General features: G+C 42.8%; 1 protein-coding gene across 1 annotated transcript in view; it reads left to right on the top strand.

The window, feature by feature from the left end:
- Positions 1-19,556, top strand: part of LOC109928582 (F-box only protein 39) — a 115,348-nt gene that overhangs the window by 1,578 nt on the left and 94,214 nt on the right. The gene's annotated exons all lie outside the window — the stretch shown is intronic.

The following is a 19,556-nucleotide window of genomic DNA, read 5'->3' as shown; positions in this document are numbered from 1 at the left end:
TCACCTTTACTAGCTTCATCCCTACCTCCTTGACCTGTCTGTCTTCTCTCCCACCCTATCCGTTCCACTATCTACCTGCTATCACTGTCCCCCTCTCTATTTATTTTAGAGCCCCCTTCCCCTCCCCCATTTCTGAAGAAGGGTCCCAACTCGAAACATCAGCTTTCCTGCTCCTCTGACGCTGTCTGGCCTGCTGTGTTCCTCCAGCTCCACACTGTGTTATGTCTTCCTTGTTGGCTTTGCAACATACTGCGCTAAGAAGCAATCACTGATTCTAAAAACTCATTTTCAATGAAACCCTTGTCCATCTGGTTTGCCATTCAATATGTGGCTAGCACTGCTACCTCACGGCACTAGAGACCCAGATTCAATTTCAGCATCAGGCAACTGTCTGTGTGGAGTTTGCACAATCTCGTGTCCATGTAGATTTCTTCTGGGTGCTCTGGTTTCCTCCCACAGTCCAAAGGTGTGCAGTTTAGGTGGATTGGTCATGCTAAATTGCCCATGTGTAGTTTAGGTGGATTAGTCATGGGAAAAGCAGGAAATGAGGGGAGGCAATGGCCTAGTGGTATTATCACTGGACTGTTAATCCAGAGACCCAGATAATATTCTGGGGACACTGGTTCGAATCCTGCCATGACAGATGGTGGAATTTGAATTCAATAAATATCTGGAATTAAGAATCTAACGGTGACTGTGAATCCATTGTCGATTGTCGGAAAAACCCATCTGCTTCACTAATGTCCTTTAGGGAAGGAAACTGCCATCCTTACCTGGTCTGGCCTACATGTGATTCCAGCACTACAGCAATGTAGTTGACTCTTAACTGCCCTCTGGGCAATTAGGGATGGGCAATAGCAATAAATGCTGCCTGGTCAGTGACACCCTCAACAGGGATAGAGTAGTGGGGTGGATCTGGGTGGGATGTTCCTGAGAGTGCTGGTGTGGATTAAATGGGCTGGATGGCCTGCTTCCACACTGTAGGGATTCTAACAGAAACCAAGTGAGATACAAATATCAGAAGATGACAGAGTTTACCATATCATTAACCTTACCCAGCATGTCAGTGGTATAAAGCAATCAGAAGCTTTTATGACCATTAATAACATCTGTCCTGAAAAGGCAGGATGGCACACTAATAGCAGAAATCGACACAGAAGCCAGTACTAATAAATTACCATTATGTATCCTGAAGGACATGTATATCAGCAAGTGGTGCTTCATGCTGCAGCCTATGAGAGACTCTCTGACTTTGCTGCAAAGAACAGTAATTCTGCTATCTCCTATCATTAGGACATTTCCTCTATTCTACCATCCATCCCCACAACCTGTATTATTCTGTGCCAATGAGATATTTCATTTCTTAGAATCCCTACAGTTCATTTAGCCCATTGAGTTTGCACCAACCCTCCCACCCAATCGGTATATTTCCCATTGCTAATTCACTTAGCCTGAGCAACCAACATTATGGACACAAAAACAGCACAGAAGTTGCTGGAAAAGCTCAGCAGGTCTGGCAGCATTTGTGAAGGAAAAATCAGCACTGAGGAAGGGTCACCAGGCCTGAAATGTTAACTCTGTTTTTCCCTTCACAGGGGCTGCTAGACCTGCTGAGCTTTTCTGGCAACTTCTATTTTTGTTCCTGATTTACAGCATGCACAATTCTTTCGGTTTTTATTCACTACTTAATCTTTATACTATTGGACTGTCAGAGGAAACCTTCACAGACACAGGGAAGAACGTGCAAACCCCACACAGAGAGTTGCCTGAGGCTGGAATTGAACCCAGGTCCCTGGTGCTGTAAGGCAGGAGTGCTATCCACCAAGCCACTGTACTATCTACCATAGAGAAAGGAAATACAACATTGTCAATGTGTTATGACGTATCAGTGTTTATTTCTGCACATTGCCAACTTTTTAAAGATTGGGATATTGAATGATTCTCCAGGATTTCCTCCTTCCCATTCTGTGTCTGCTCCCAGCTGCCAACCTGATACTCTAACAGGTGAAACTTAGCCTGTGCAGTGCCACACCTACCTACACCCACTGCCGAGCCTGGTAGCAGGTCACAAAATCCACCAGAACCATCCTAGCTGGTTTCATTTCAGCCCGAGGCAGGTTTTGAACTTATCAGATTACTCTGCTGTTCTGACAAGTTCTTTGTTTACCTGCCAACAAATGTGATACATTCACGCAAAAATAAAACCAAATAAAATGTAATCTGCCCTGGAGAGATATTTGACTTGGTGGAGCCTTGTGTGACAATTCAGTCTGGCTTACTATGCTGATGAAGCAATAAGGCTAAATATTTAGGCTAAATTAAGGCTTTCCATCCCACTCCTGGTGTTTACATCAGCCCTGGTGAACAGTCATCTAGTTTGAAATTTTAGCTTGCCCCTTCTCCATGGATGCTGTCTGACCCGCTGTAATTTCCAGCATTTTTTGTCTTCAGTACTGATTCCAGCATCTGCAGTAATTTGCTCCTACATTGTGTTTTATCGACTGCCACATCTCTTCAAGGAATGTCCACCCTGAAGAAGTTTTACTCTTCCCTCCGTCAGGAATTCTGGTTGTCTCTTTTACTATGAACATCTTCATTGCTTTCCATTTCACTGCTGGTGTTCACATCAGCTCTGATGAAGGGTTACCTAGACTCGAAACAGTAGCTTGCTGTCTCTCCATGGATGCTGCTTGACCTACAGTGATTTCCACCATTTTCTGTTTTCCATTTAAAGCTAAATATTACCTGCCTCACCAAGGGCAATTAGGGATGGCCAACATATGTTCAACTTTCCATGAAATAATATCAGAAAAGTATGGTGTTGAATTTTTAAATAAACAATTGTGAACATGAACTTTTATATTAAGTATTGCAACCTCAATACTCAAAAAAGTGAAACACTTTAAATGTGCAACAGTGTAAAAAAAAATGTGAAATATTGTCATTGTATCAAGGTCAGCCAGGTAGACGCCATAGAATATGAGTTCCCTGATTGGGTCTGTTAATCTGTTCCAATCAGAGAGCCCTGGCTGACAGATAAAAAGGAGTAAGTGTTAGTGATACTGATACACTGGTAGCTAACTCTGAAGGAGGCCGTACTAAAGTCAAGGACTGTTTGTGTGTAAATAAAGGGTGACTTGGTGACGGGATATCGGCCTCAGTGGAGTTATTTCAGTCGTGATGGGAGTAAAGCACGTTCCTGAAGAAACTCGCTCGCAACAGTCATCTTTGAATTGGGGTAAACATTTCTTACGTCATGCTTTCGTATGGGGAGCTTGACTCATTCAATCCTGCCATCGAGGACTGGGCATAGTATGTGTAAAGAATGCATTATATTTTCTGGGCAAACAACATTGTGGCAGATGGGAAACAGCGAATAATTCTCCTGACAGCCTGTGGAGCTGCTGCTTTATCTGTCATCAGGAGCCTAATGTTCCCTGAGGCACCAGATGCTAAAACCTTTCAAGCTTTGACGTATATAGTTCAGGAATATTATGACACCCCCAAGCCTCTTCTAATTCTGAGACACGATCATTTTTACTCGGCAATTCGAGAACCTGGGGAATCTGTATTGGGACTTTTGACAAGGTAAAGATGATTGGCAAAAGTCTGTGACTTTAGTTTAGCCCTTAATGAGATTATTAGAGACTGTTTGGTATGTCGGATTAATGATGTAACAATGCAAAAATGCCCACTAGCTGAAGCCCAACTGAACTTCAAGCGGGTACTACATCTGGCTTTATCATTGGAAAATGAGGCAAGTGGAGCTTATGAGTTGCAGGGTATTCTGATGGGAGTGGACACCATCATAAGTCCAACTGAGCCTGGGGAAATGCCACTTGAGTGAAGACAATTGCATAGCCTCACTCAGGACATATCCTGAACAGAGGGACTGTAGGTCAGCTCACAGCAAAACCCCAAAACAAAGCCAAGCCTCGGCCAAATGGTTAAAATTTTCTTCAGAATCCGGGCCAGCAAGCCATTGTAGTTGTTGCTGGTAAGTGGACTTGAGACAGCAAAAGAGTTTCACTGGACTTAATTTTGAGTAAGGCTAGTATCCAGGCTAGTATCCAGGAGGCTAGTATCCAGGAGAGTTCATATCCTGGAAAGTCCACCCACATCTGGTTAGGAACAGTTAAATTGCTTAGCAACATCCAAATCAGAACCAATCAAAATAACCGTCTGGTTAAATGGTCTCCCGGTTCTAATGGAGGTCAATACCGGCACGGCTGTATCAGTGATGGTAGAACCAGATTTTAATAAAATTCGCTCTGTACTCCAACCCTTAACTTTGTGCAAGACCTTGGCCAGAGAACCTATACCGGGGAACCTTTACAGATGAAGGGTATAACTTCGTTGCCTGTCTGTTATGAAAAGCAGCTCGTTCAGTTAGCAGTGATTATAGTAAAAGATTCAGGCCCAAGCTTGATGGGGCGAAATTCGTTGTGAGAAATTCGCGTGGATTGGCTCAACATTTTTCAATTAGAAAATGGCTGCCTGAGTGAAATCCTAATTAAATACCCAGAGGTTTTTCAGGAAGGTCTAGGGACTATCAGAGGACCAAGGCCACCTTGCATTGTTGACCAGGAAGCAATTGCATGATCCTGTAAGGTGTGCCCAGTGCCACTTTCTTTATGGGCAAAAATAGAGGCAGAAATCAGGAGGCTGGGAAGCGAAGGAATCCTTAAACCAGTCCGGTTTGCAGACTGGGCAGCACCGGTCATAGCAATTGTGAAGCCTGATGGGTCGGTTTGCTTTTGTGGAGATTTTAAAGAGATGCTAAACCGCTTCTGGCAGCTGGATAAATACCTTCTTCCTCGAATAGAGGATTTATATGCAAAGCTGGCAGGGAGGCTGTTCTTCACAAAGCTGGATGTGAGCCATGCTTACTCGCAATTGCATTTAGAGCAGGATTCCCAGAAGTACACTACAATTAATACCCGTAAGGATTTGCACCAATACACGAGACTGTCATTTGGGGTATCATCAGCCTGTGCAACTTTTCATCGGATGATGGAGAACATTTTGCAAGATCTACCTCAGGTCGTCATTTATCTAGATGATGTCCTAGGGGAACAGGGAAATCTAATGAGGAACACTTAGATCACTTAGATAGAGTCCTAAGGTGTTATTCCAAGGCAGACATACGCCGAAGAAGGGAAAAATGTATGTTTCAGGTCTCCTACGTGATTTACTTGGGCTACAGAGTCAACAAGACTGGGTTACACACATTGTAAGATAAAGTCAGGATAATCAAAAGGCTCCCATGCCTGTCCAGGAGCTTTGGTCATTTCTACGGCTGGTAAGTTCATAATACACAAAGTTCATACATAACTTGGCCTCCATCCTGGCACCTTTGCATCAACCCATAAAGGGCCAGGAACAAAAACAGATGTTGCTGGAAAAGCTCAGCAGGTATGGCAGCACCTGTGAAGAAAAAAATCAGAGTTAACGTTTCGGGTTCGGTGATCCTTCCTCAGAACAGAGGTGGTATCCTCAATGGAAGAGGCTATAATGACATCAAAGTTTCTGGACACTCTCCTAGCCACAGCTGCCAATATCAGACTTTGGATGCAGGAAGATCCTATTCTTTCAAAACAGTAACAACTGGTATTAATGGGGGCGAATGGCTGTCACAACTAGAATTGAAACCTTTGTAGACCCGGAGAGACCAGCTCACAGTAGAGGATGGCGCATTATAATGGGGGAACAAGGGTGATTGTCCCGAATAAAGGTTGCCACCAGATACTGGCTGAACTCCATCAGGGTGATCCAGGGGTTTTCAAAATGAAGTTATGTCTGGTGGCCAGGCTTGATTGCAGACATAGCCACGTTGGTGGGGCGGTGACCACAGTTTCAACAATAAAAAAATTACCACCAGCATCTCCCCCACATTCGTGGGAATGGCTGGGTAAACCCTGGATTTGGTTGCACATTGACTGTGCAGGTCCTTTCATGCGTTCAATGTTCTTAGTCATGGTAGACACCTACTCAAAGTGGTTAGATGTTCATGGGGATCAATTGTCAAACATGAGGATGATGATAGAAAAACTGCACTCATCTTTTTTGACGCACAGAGAAGTGGAAGTGTTAGTCACAGATAATGGGTCATCATTTCTCAGCTGGGAATTTGATCATTTCTTAAAGTCAAATGGGATTTGACATGTTAGAACAGCTCTGTGACATCATCTAATGGCCTGGCAGAAACAGCAGTCCCAACTTTGAAGGTTGGCTTGAATAAACAGCCTACAGCATTGCTAGATACCAAGCTGTATTATTTGATTACAGGACTATCCCACATGCAATTACAGGAATACCCCCAGTAGAAGACTCTGCACGAGGTTAAATCTGATCTTCCTGGTCCTGGGGGAAGGGTGAGATGGCATCAGGAAGGCCATTGCTGCACATGACAGATGTAGCAGCTTCAACGCCTTTGCCACCGGAAGAAGAGCGAAATGATACTGAAGCACTCCTGGTTCAAGAACGAACACCTGTGTGTTACACACTGCCCATATCGGATGCTGAATCAGAGGAACCTGACCCAGTACTAAAGGGCCCCAGGAAGCTCTCCAAGAGAAAGAACCAGCCTATTTCCTCAGATTCAGAGGGGGAGGGATGTCATGGCTGTAACATAGAATGAGTTCCTTGATTGGCCCTGTTCATTTGGTCCAATCAGGGACCCCTGGCTGACATATAAAACGGGTGAGTGTCAGTGGCTCTGGTAAATGACTCTGAATGAAGCAGCGCTAAAGCCATGGATTGTTCATATGCAAATAAAGAGTGACATGGTGATGGGATATTGGTGTCTGTGGATTTATTTCAGGAAAGTTCCAGACAAGTTGAAAAACAGACCTTTTGCATTCTGGAGAGTAAATTTCAGGTCTGGGGATCAAAAACTGTAGGGTGTTGGGGAGGGATGGGTGGAATTAACTGAACGAAACCTATGTAGAGCTTTAAAATGATATTAAAATCTTTGCATGAGTGTTTAAGTTTATTAGATATGAATCACACCACTTCTATTCTCCACAATTCACCAAAGAATTCCCATGTTTCTCACTGATCCACTATTCACAGTCTTTCCCTGTGGTCACTGATCCACTAATCATAGTCTTTCTCCCCACACCCCCCCCCACCCCGACCATGATCCACAATTCACGATCCACCAATCACAATTTCCCCTCTGTGCTTGTTCATCCACCAATCACAGTCTCCCATCTGTGCAGACTGATCTACCGATCACAACCTCCCGTCTCTGTGCCCCCTTATCCACCAATCACTACCTCCAGACTGTGCTCGCCGATCTGCCAATCACAACCTCCCATCTATGGTCCCTGACCCACTAATTGGAACCTCTCGTCTGTACTCACTGATCCAACAATCACAACCTCCCATGTGATCCACCAATCACAACCTCCCATCTGTTCTCTGTGATCCACACCCACCCCAGCGATTTTATTGAAGGTGATCCTGGCGTTGAGATCTGGTGAGAGGTGTGGAAGCATGGGAATTTAGTGCACTGCTCCAGTTGGAATATGACTCTGAGTGAGGACAGTTTGTGGATAACAGCTCCCTGTAAATTTGACAATCGTTAGTGGTTGTGTGAGGGTGGAACTGACTGGGAAGAAATGTCAGTGGCAATTGGCCGCAGTCATTTTTCAAAATGTCTTGTTGTGGGGTGCTGGAGTGGTGTGGTGTTGCAAGGTTGAAGCTTCACCTGAGCTGTTGAATAATCTTGTGAGGCCCCTGCTAATATTGCTGGCAAATCTTATTTAACTTTGACTGAAATCATCTTGTTTAAAATATATGATGTCCTCCAGAGCAGTGTCACCATGAAGTCTCTCAGGCTGGAGAGTGTAGCTTTAAGACATATACAGACAGGTGCTGGTCTAACTCCAAGACAAGCTCGGGGAGGAGACCCATCTTGAATTGAAATGATGCCTTTTGTAAACTTGGGCGTTCTGTAAATGTAGCACAGCCAGTGAAGTACCTTTGTTGTGTGCTTGTTATTTACAATGCAATTAAATACAGTATCCAGTTTCTGAAACTCCCATGAGACGGAAATGAGGGAGGCATGTGGTAATCCTTTTCACGTGTGGATATTTGCCTGGGCAGTGATAGGCATGTTAGAAACATTGAAAGAACACTAAGGTTTTCCTGTAAATCTGAGTGAAAAAAAAACTCTCAGTTGACCAGTCAGAATTATTGGAAAGAATTAAGAAAGTGAATCTCACATGTCCATCAGAAAGTAATGCTGTTTGCTTTGTGGTTGTTGCTTTAGTCAGATTTTTTTTGTTTGCACTGATGATTACTCATGCTTGACACAAGAGAAATTACTGGCTGGTTCTGATGAGTCAGAACTGAGGACATATTTTACATTTTGGATTCAAGAAGTGTGTACCCTGGGGAACTGAGTTCAGATGGAGGTGATCTGGCTGAACTGACAGAAGGTAGATTTAGACAATCACAAACTGTGGACTTCCCTGATACAGATAAAAAGAATTAGTTTCAAAATAAGGGGGAGCAGATTTGGGACTGAGTTGAGGAGGAGCTTCTAAACCAAAACATTGTGAATCTGTGGAATTCCCTGCCCAGTGAAGCAGTTGAGGCTGCCTTGTTGAGTGTTTCTAAGGCACAGATAGGTAAGATTTTTGAACAGGAATTAAAGGTTATGGTGAGCAGGTGGGTAAATGGAGCTGAGTCCACAAAAAGAGATCAGCCATGATCTAATTGAATGCCAAGATGTGGAGGTGCCGGTGTTGGACTAGGGTGGACAAAGTCAGAAGTCACACAACGCCAGGTTATAGTCCAACAGGTTTATTTGCAATCACAAGCTTTCGGAGCGCTGCTCCTTTGTCAGGTGAAGTGCCTTATTGAATAGTGGAACAGGCTTGATGGCCAGATAGCCTACCTCTGCTCCTATTTCTTATGTCCTTAAGCCTCTGCCGCTGTTTACAACACTTTTTTAATCCCAGGCCTCCTCAATACTGCTTGCCAAGGATATTTTCAGAGTTCTGTAGTCAGGAAATTGTTTAAACAAGTTGCTTTATCCCTGACTCTTGAAATTGTTCTGGTTGGGGGGCTGCTGTGAAGGAATACATGTGAAATGCTACAGGAATGATACCGGGGCATCAAGTTACAACAGCACTTATCTGTAAAACCCACATGGTAAACATTTTCAACAAGTCAGCACCAGCTTGCAAACAATATGGCTGCCTTGACAATGATGCAAGTTTGCTCATGAGAAATTATACACAACTAAAAAAATGATAATTCTCTCTCATACGCTAACATACCACAATGTCATTGCAAGCTCTGATAATTAAATCCTGACCTGATAGAATTTCAGTCCCAAGACTTGTAATCCTGCTTGAAGCTGTATATTAGTTAAGCAAAAACTGACAAGCAGAACTGTATCTCAGGGCTAACTCTCCAAGAATGCCTCAAAACTATATTTCATAGAATTGAAGAGTCATCTCCATCATAATAGGTGAAATATGGAAAATTGATAAGATGTGGCCTCTTAAGTATAGAAACTTTGGAGCAGGACTAAGCCATTCAGCCCATTGAGCCTGCTCCACCATTCATTATGATCATGTCTGACCACCCAACTCAATAACCTGTTCTGTTGCTCCCCACCCCACTGTATTCTTTGAACTCTTTTGCTCCAAGTGTTGTATCTGACACCTTCTTGAAACCATGCACTGTTTTTGCCTCAACTTCTTTCTGTAGTAGCAAATTCCACAGGCTCACCACTCTCTGGGTGAAGACATTTCTTTTTATTTTGGTCTTTGGGGTAGCACAGTGGTTAGCACTGCTGCCTCACAGTGCCAGGGACCTGAGTTCGATTCCAGCCTCGGGCGACTGTCTGTGTGGAGTTTGCACATTCTCCCTGTGTATGTGTGGGTTTCCTCCCACAGTCCAAAGATGTGCAGGTTAGGTGGATTGGCCATGCTAAATTGCCCATAGTGTTCGGGGATGTGTAGATTAGAGGGATGGGTCTGGGTGGGATGCTCTGAAGTTCGGTGTGAACTTGTTGGGCCGAAGGGCCTGTTTCCGCACTGCAGGGATTCTATGATTCTGATTGGGTTTTTTCTGTATCCTTAACATGTGATCCCTGGCTCTGGACTCCCTGGTCATTGAGAGCATCCTTAAACATTTCAGAAATGTCTCTCAATGTAAAATTTAATTATACAACTTCCAAAAATTGCTGTTACGTATCTGTGATGTAGAGATGCTGGTGTTGGACTCGGGGGGCCAAAGTCAGAAGTCACATGAACCAGGTTATAGTCCAACAGGTTTATTTGAAATCATAAGCTTCCGGACCCCTGCTCCTTCATCAGGTGAAGTCACTTAGAACATAGAACATAGAACAATACAGTACAGGAATTGGCCCTTTGGCCCATGATGTTCTGCTGAACATGATGCCAAATGAAACTAATCCCTTCTGCCTGCCGTTGGCCCATATCCCTCCATTCCTTGCATATTTATGTGCTTATCTAAAAGTCCCTATCTTATCTGCCTCCACTACCACCCCTGGCAGCACGTTCCAGGCTCCTACCACTCTATAAAAAAACTTGCCCCTTATGCCTCCTTTGAACATTCCCCCTCTCATCTTAAATGCATGTCCTCTGGTATTAGACATTTCAACTCAGGGTTATCTGACCATCAACCCTATCTATGCATCTCAATTTTACAGACTTCTATCAAGTCTCCCCTCACGCTCCGCTGCTCAAAATAAAACAGCCCGAGTTTTTCTAGCCTCTCTTTATAGCTTATACCCTCTAATCCAGGCAGCATCCTGGTAAACCTCTTCTGGACCCTCTCCAAAGCCTCCACATCCTTCCTGTAATGTGACAACCAGAATTGAACACGGTACTCCAAGTGTGGCCTAACCAAAGTCTTACAAAGCTACAAGTGACATCCTGACTCTTGCACTCAATTCTTTGACCAATAAAGGCAAGCATGCCATAAGCCTTCTTTACCACTCTATCTACTTGTGTGGCCACTTTCAGGGAGCTATGGACTTGAACCCCAAGATCCCTCTGTACATCAATGCTGTTCAGAGTCCTGCCATTAACTGTATACTTTTCCCTAACATTTGATCTTCCAAAGTGCAGCACCTCAAACTTACCTGGATTAAACTCCATCTGGCATTCTTCCGCCCATATCTGCAACTAATCTATATCCTGTTGTATCCTTTGACAAACGCCTACGCAATCCACAACTACATCGATCTTTGTATTGTCCACAAAATTACTAACCCACCCATATAGATTTTTATCTAAGTCATTTATACATATCTCAAATGGCAGAGGTCCCAGTATGGATCCCTGCGGAATACCACGAGTCACGGACCTCCAGCCTGAAAAACATCCTTCCACCACCACCCTCTGTCTTCAATGGGCGAGCCAATTCTGAATCCACATGGCCAAGTTACCATGGATACCATGCATCTTAATCTTTTGGATGAGCCTACTATCAGGGACCTTTTAGAAAGCCTTACTAAAATCCATGTAGACGACATCCACTGTTCTACCCTCATTAAACACCTTTGACATCTCCTCGAAAAATTCAATCAAGTTAGTAAGACATGACCTGCCCTGCACAAAGCCATGTTGACTGTCCCTAATTAGGCCATGCTTTTCTGAATGTGCGTAAATCCTATCCCTAGGAATTCTCTCCAATAGCTTCCCAACCAATATGAGACTCACTGGTCTATAGTTTCCTGGATTATTCTATTTCCCTTCTTGAACAAGAGGAACAACATTAACTACTTGCCAGTCCTCTGGGACCTCTCCATTGGCTAGCGAGGAAGCAAAGATCTTGGACTAGGCCCCAGCAATCTCCTCTCGTGCCTCTCTCAATAACCTGCGGTAGACACTATCAGGCCCTGGTGACTTATCCACCTTAATGATCTTCAAGAGATTCAGCACCACTTCTTTCTTGATCTGAAAATGTTCTTGCATATTAGCATATTCCACACAAATCTCACTATCCTCCATATTCTTCTCTTCGGTGAATACCGATGCAATGTACTCATTTAAGATCTCACTCTCATCCTCTGCCTCCAAGCATAAGTTCCCTCCTTTATCCTTGAGTGGTCCTACCTTCTCCCTAGTTATCCTCTTGTTTTTAATGTATCTATAGGATGCCTTGGGATTCTCTTTAACCCTACTTGCCAAGGTCATTTCACAACCCCTTCTTGCTCTGCTAATTCCCTGCTTGAGTACTTTCCTGCTTTCCTTATAATCCTCACGGGCCCTGTCTGATTTTAGCTTCCTAAACCTTACGTATGCTTCTTTATTCCTTTTGACGAAATTCACAACCTCCCTCATCATCAAGGGTCCGTTACCTCGCCATCCTTGTCTTTCCTCTTTACTGGAGCATGCCGGTCCTGAACTCCCCCCAGCAGGTCTTTAAACAATTCCCAAATGTCAAATGTGGACTTGCCTGATAACAGCTCCTTCCAATTAACACTCCCTAGCTCCTGGCTAATACTGATCTAATTTGCCCTCTACCAATTTAGTGCCATCCGGCAAGGTCCCGACTCATCCTTGTTTGTAGCTATCTTAAAACTTATTGAATTGTGATCACTGTTTCCAAAATACTCTCCCACAGCGCAATGTTTAAATGTGGATTCTATATTAGAAACAAGTATTTTCTTTCTTTATTTGATGCATCCAGTGTTGCAATTTATGCTTTTCTTATAAATATTAAACTGCACACTTGATTGTTTAATAAACCTTTCTACATTTTAATGTTCAAATTGCTGAAGTTTTCTGGATCAATAGATCAAAGAAATCCCTTATCCTTTTAGCAGGGGAATAATTAACAGAGAGTTTTCACCTGGACTCCACAATAGCCAGGAAACTATAAATAGGCTTAAAGCTAATTGAAAGTAAAATGCTTGACTGGCTCTTTTCCTCTGAAAATAGAGAGGTCAGACTCATGTCACAATCCACTTGGGAAAGTGTACTGATACTGGAGCCTAGCTGCTCCTGGAGTTTTTGCAAACGGTAAGGTTTTAATTTCAGCACACAAATACCCCAAGCTTCCTGCTTGATGAACTCAGGCTAACAGAAAACATTGACTAGGTTTTCACACTTAATAAGAAACTTCTTTGTATAAGAAATAAATCCGTTCTAACCACAGGGAAACATAATATGAATTCTCAACTTAAAATTCTCTAACTTGAACTCTATGCCTTCTTAATCCGCTACACACATGCAAACAGATGCAGGCAGAAAAAAAGAAAAAAAACAGGGAAACACAGTTCAATAGCACCAGTCCACAGGATTCAATGAGGTGCATTTTTGTTTCTTCCAAGTTGTTGCAATTTCTGATCTTTATTCCAAGGCCTGTCAATTCCTTACTGAAGCTTGTATTCAAATCAAAGTCTTAAACTATGTTTTATTGCAAGACTGTAGCTTCCAATCTGTTTCTAAAATGGACAGAATGGGGCTCATACAAAACATCATTTGACTACCCTTGTATTTTCAGCCAGTGTTAGAACCACAACATAATTATCTCATTAAGAATCACAAGAGCTATTTTGAAATTCAGTGAACATTTCCAAAGGTAAATAGAAGCTCAGTGACAGTGGTTTTCCTCGAGGGGTCAATAGCTGTTTCTACCCCAGCTAAGCGCTAACAGAATGAAAGCGAAGGAAGCTAATGTTTGAGACACTTTTCGAGTATTGCATGGAATTCTGGTCTCCCTTCTATAGAAAGGATGTCATGAAACTTGAAGGATTCGGAAAAGATTTATGAGGGTGTTGCCGGGTCTGGAGGGTTTGAGCTATAGGGAGAGGCTGAATAGGCTGGGGCTATTTTCCCTGGAGCGTCGGAGGCTGAGGTGTCAACTTACAGAGGTTTATAAAATCATGAGGGGCATGGATAGGGTAAGTAGACAAGGTCTTTTCCCTGGGGTAGGGGAGTCCAAAACTAGGCAGCATAGGTTGAAGGTGAGAAAGATATAAAAGGGGCCTGAGGGATAACTTTTTGACACAGAGGGTGGTGCATGTATGGAATGAGCTGCCAGAGGAAGTGGTGGAGGCTGGTATGATTACAACATTTAAAAGGCATCTGGATGGGTGTATGAATAAGAGGGGTTTAGAGGGATATGGGCCAAATGCTGGCAAATGGGACTAGATTTATATAGGATATCTGGTTCGCATGGATGAGTTGGACCAAAGGGTCTGTTTCCATGCTGGACAGCTCTATGACTCTAATTGAAAAGTTACTTACCTTACAGACCTGGCTTAATCCAAAACCTAATAGCTAAGCATGATGCAACAGTTTGGGATAGCAGTCATTTTCACATTTTAAGTTGCATGAAAATCTGGCTGTGTGCAATCATTTTGTGCAGAGATCTCAGTTAAATTGTCTGAACACCAACTGGGAGACAGAGAGATTTATCCTGGATTTCCAAATTGTAGCAGGCTGCAGTGCTGTAGAATTGAAACAAATGAGCCTTCACTCACTCTTGATCTGCTCAGTTCACCTGTACGATCAATGTCTAAATATATGACTACAGGAGCGATCACGGTTCGTGAATCTGACTTCAAACCTTCAGTCCCTTCCCTTGAGAAAGAAAATCTTTAAACAGGCCAGACCTGTGACAATCTTAGAGTCTGACCTTACTTTTATCTTAATAAGTAACATGTATCCTTCCTTTTTAATCTTTGTATCTCTATTTTAGCTGATAATTTTCTCACTTTGATCTAAATAACCTTCAGCAATAGTTATGGAATACGCAAACTTTTTTTTAAACATGTTTGAAACAGGAAGACATGCTGCTGTTTATTTTTAAATTGATTTGATTTAATTTGATTTATTGTCACATGTACCTAAGTATAGTGAAAAGTTTTATTTGCGAGCAGTACATGCAGATCAAAGTAAGCGAGGACATACAGATCACAGGATGAAAAAAAACTTGGACAGTGAGGCACACAGGTTACACCGCATAGGACGTGTGCGAAGCAAGATCAACTGTAGCAAGATCAACATTATTTGAAGTTAGACAGTCCATTCATCAGTTGAATAAGAGCAGGAAAGAAGCTATTCTTGAACCTGTTTGTGTATGTGTTGAAGCTTCTGTATCTTCAGCCTGATGATAGAGGTTGTAGGAGATCATCACCAGGATGCGATGGGTCTTTGATGATGTTGGCCGCCTTACCATGGCAGTGAGCCATGTAAGTGGAGTCTATGGATGGGAGGTCAGCTTCTGTGATGGGCTGTAGTTTTTTACAGACCTGGGCAGAGCTGTACCAGGCCGTTATGCACCTGGATATTATGCTTTCAGTGGTGTATCTGTAAAAGTTGCTGAGGGTCCTTGTGGATATGTTGAATTTCTGAAGCCGCCTGAGGAAGAAGAAGCGTTGTTGTGCCTTCTTGACTGTCATATCTTTGTGGGAAGTCTCGGACAGGTTGTCGGTTATAGTCACTCCTAGGAACTTGGAACTCTAGGAAACTGGACGGGGGCTACAAGTGAGCTTGGTTCAATGACAAATCTGATGATATGCCTGTTGTGGTTGTGAAAATTGTCACTCCTTCATCATTGCTGGGTCAAAAGCCTAAAACTCTCCATTGAACAGGACTGCGGGTGTAGCTGTGCACATGGATTGCAAAGACTGAAGAAGGTGGCTCATCAACATCTGAAGGACAATCATTATGGAGGATAATAGTGTTGCCAACAATGCTCACATTCTGTTAATGAATTTAAAAAAAAGACAATCTAAATTTGAACATGAACATAGGGAAGAATGCCTCCTGAGAGCAGGCTGGCAGCTCAGATGAATGTGGCATTAAATCAGGAGGCATGGTTGGTGTTAATGTTCCTAGTTCTGTTCACCTCCACTGGGGATTTTTAACCAGCAGTAAGGCAGGTGATGGGCAGCTCACCTGCACTTGAACCAACTGAGGCTCTTAAATGGCCAATAAATTAAATCTTAGGGGCTTCCTCCCGCATTGCTCGTAGCAACCTCAGGGGGCAGCAAAGAGTGATGGGAGGAGATGTAGTTGGTGCTGGTTGGATGTACATTCCCTTCTATGAATTCAACAGGGTCCAAAACCAATGGCAGTTACCAGCACTGCTTTTTGTTGCCCCCTGCCCAGCTTCACAATTGTGGCCCCTATCTCTCCCACCCTTCATGGCAAGATCTGGTTCCAGAGAAGACATCCTGATGGACCTTAGAATCTGGCCTCCTTGCTGCTTCTCTCAATGGACTGGCTGCAATCTCAACAGTGACCACCACTTCTGGGGTACTACTGAGATAGGGGGGACATCTGATTGACCAGCAGTTCTTGGAGGAAGGACAGTTTTAACTCTGGTCTCTCTGTGCGTTAGTGGCCTGATATCAGTATGTGAACCAGTGTGCAGTGAGGTTTGCAGTTCTGATCGCAACCATTTAAACACCCTGCACTGCAGGTAAAGATAAAGAAGAAAATGTCTCTCACTGAGTACTCATAATCAGCTACTGCCAAAAAGAATCAAGACAAAAGAGTTTCAATCAACCTATAAAGCCAAGAACCTTGAATTCAATGGTTTAACCAAAAGTATTAATGCTGCCAGTAATATCCAATGCAACAGCCATAATGTTTAACTACTAACTCTTCATGAACAATTCAGTGACTAGTCCATATATTTTCTTTTAACTTTTACTTTTTTGGCCCGACATCTTATTTTCAATAAGTGTATATGTTTGTCACACTCCAAATTCTTCTCAATAGTTAATCAAGTAACTCTTATAGTTCATTCAAGGAAGCTTGAATTAATGGTTCATTTTAAAACATAAGTCCATTTGGGTCTGGGGAGGGATTCTTTTAAAACTAAGCTTGTTGTGAACGACTGAGGGGATGGGTGAATAACCAAAGGGGAACCAGTAACCCCCTCCTCCCCCAGGAACTGAGTAATTTAACAGATTCAGTCTGAACCCAACACAACCGGGGATTGGTTATAATAGTTAGAACTGAAGCAGTGTAGGGCAGAGATACCTCCTGTGAGGTTGTCATGTACATCGTATAAATGAAAACTGAAAGAACCGCGGATGCTGTAAATCAGAAACAAAAACAGAAGTTGCTGGAAAAGCTCAGCAGGTCTGGCAGCATCTGTGAACTCGGTTCTGAGGAAGGGTCACCGGATCCCAAACGTGAACTCTGATTTCTCTTCACAGATGCTGCCAGACACGCTGCAGTTTTCCAACAACTTCTGTTTTTGTAAAAATGAGTCCAGTTTGAAGAAGTAATTTGGAGTTTGGTCTGGCCTTATGTGACTAGATAAACACACACTCGAATGGGCTGGAGATACCAATCCAGTGTAAATAGTGTTTTCCTGTAAAGTATCACAGGGCAAGAATCCTGAGAATTCTTACGGTGGACAGTCACCCAAGGTGAGGTGCCCTTCAGTGGGGCAGCAGTTCTGCACCAGCTGAGCAGTCCCTGAGGCTTCCTGAGCTGGTGAAGGGTCAATGCAGGTATAAGGATGGAAGTTAAAGGTGGAAGAAGCACTTCTATAGGTGCAGAGCCATCTCAAATCCGCACCCAAATCGATAAGAATTCCCGGGCTGTATTTGTAGCAGGGCCCCCAAGTGCAGTTGGCATCTTCCTCAGACAAGGCATTTGATGAGTCTGCAGCAGGTGTTCGGGCAATGCTATTGGAAAATGGCTACTTGAGCCCCAAGAAAAACCTCCCATTGAATGCGCTCAGTTCGACCGGTGATCTTGGAAGCCAGGGGAACCAGCAGATGCCTTGTGATAGGGTGAAGGTGAGTTTAATAAAAAACTGTCAAGCAGCTACCATCACTGTGGAAACAAACATTTGCTGCTTTTTACCTTGGGTATGATTGTTTTATTTTTACTGATGTGGTTTTAGACTAATCATTAGCATGGTCAAATGGAGCAGCAATAAAGGAGGTGCATGTAAGATAAGATTCAGACTTCCTTGTGATTCTGCGATCATCTTTAACCAATAAAATTGTTGAAAAGTGACACAATGAGTAAATCAGAAACAAAATCAGAAATTGCTGGAAAAATGTGAAGGATGGTCACTGGACCCGAAATGTTAACTCTACTTTCTCTCCACAGATGCTGCCGGACCTGCTGAATTTTTCCAACAATTCCTGATTTCCAGCATCTGCAGTTCTTTTGTGTTTATTTTCAATGAGCAAATAATTTTTCTTGACCAATGTAATTGCTGGAGAGCAGCGCTGTGTCCCTATTATTGGCCATTAATTAAACTCAGGAGCAGAAGGCATTTTCAAAATAAATGTAGATCGCTTTTAGTGAAATCTGTCAATTTTGTATTGCAACAACATCTCAGGTTACAAAAGCCTCAGGTGAGAATTCTGTTCCTCCGGAAACAATACTCCTTTCTGAACTCCAAGTCCAGGCTTGAAACTCCTCAGGGAGAACTGGAGAAGTGTGAGGGAGAAAATTTGTGAAAGAGCAAAGCTCTGAGAGGGGAGGAGAACGTGGGTGGGAATTAGTCATTGCTCCTTTAGAGCTTGCAACCCCAAATTTCACCTTCCACCCCCTCTATTTTGGGAATTTCTGCTCCAGCAATTTAGATCTGAAGGATTAGATTTCTGAGGGCCCTGCAGCAGGAGAAATCCTCACTGTCACAGTTCTGGCAGTTTCTGAACAAGTCCATACTCGCTGGCAGAATAAAAATGAATCCTTTTTTTTCAATCAGTTGTTTGACTGAAGGAGAGAGGACTGATTTCAGTTTGGGAATTTTACCAACACTGACACAAAGTGAAATGTAACAATCAAGACACGATGTCACAGAGGTTGCTATGACCTGATAACGCCTTGAGACATTGCTTCATCAGTTTTAATGGCAGCACAGGAGAGAAACTTTGATTCATGGTTAATAGTGAAAGGGGTCTTGATTGACAGTGAACCAAGTGTTTGCGGGCAAGTGCAGTTTGATGAAAAATACCGCTAGCACAATTGGTTGCCAATCTGTGCTTAGAACAGTCCTTCAAGAAGATATTGATATTTGCTTGAATCTATAGTCATTCTTTAAGCTGGAGTGTAATGTGACGAGTGTCTTATTGATGAATTAGCTGTGATCAGGAACTGGTAAGTTACTAGTACTAACGCCTATTACTAAAACAAATCTGTGACTTTTTTCCTTATTGTGAATGGACTTATTATATCAGGTAGGCATTTGTTAGACATATTCCACTATTAATTAGGTTTCAAACAATTTGGAGGCATCTGGGATTATTAATTAATTATCTGCTTATTTTATAAAGAATGTAACTTTTTATGTAGAAGGTAACAATTTAATGGAACACTTCAGAAAGTCACCCAACACATTTCTGTCTCAGCCAGAGTCTGCCATTAACCTTGCAACAGCAGACAGCAAGATTGAAAGAGAAATGTTGACATTATCATTTGCAAACACACACACATCAAAAATGTTACTACAGATCATGAGAACGCAAAGTGAGATTTTTGTGGAGGAAATGTGTCATCTGTGCAATATTGTTAATATGTAAAGTGGTTAATAAAGCACACTGATCTTACATTTTATTAATAGGGGCATACAAG

The sequence above is a fragment of the Rhincodon typus genome, chromosome 27 (assembly GCF_021869965.1).
Source record: "Rhincodon typus isolate 14 chromosome 27, sRhiTyp1.1, whole genome shotgun sequence".
Classification (NCBI taxonomy): domain Eukaryota; kingdom Metazoa; phylum Chordata; class Chondrichthyes; order Orectolobiformes; family Rhincodontidae; genus Rhincodon; species Rhincodon typus.
The sequence above is the reverse complement of the archived record's forward strand: the minus strand, read 5'-3'. Positions and strand labels throughout refer to the sequence as shown.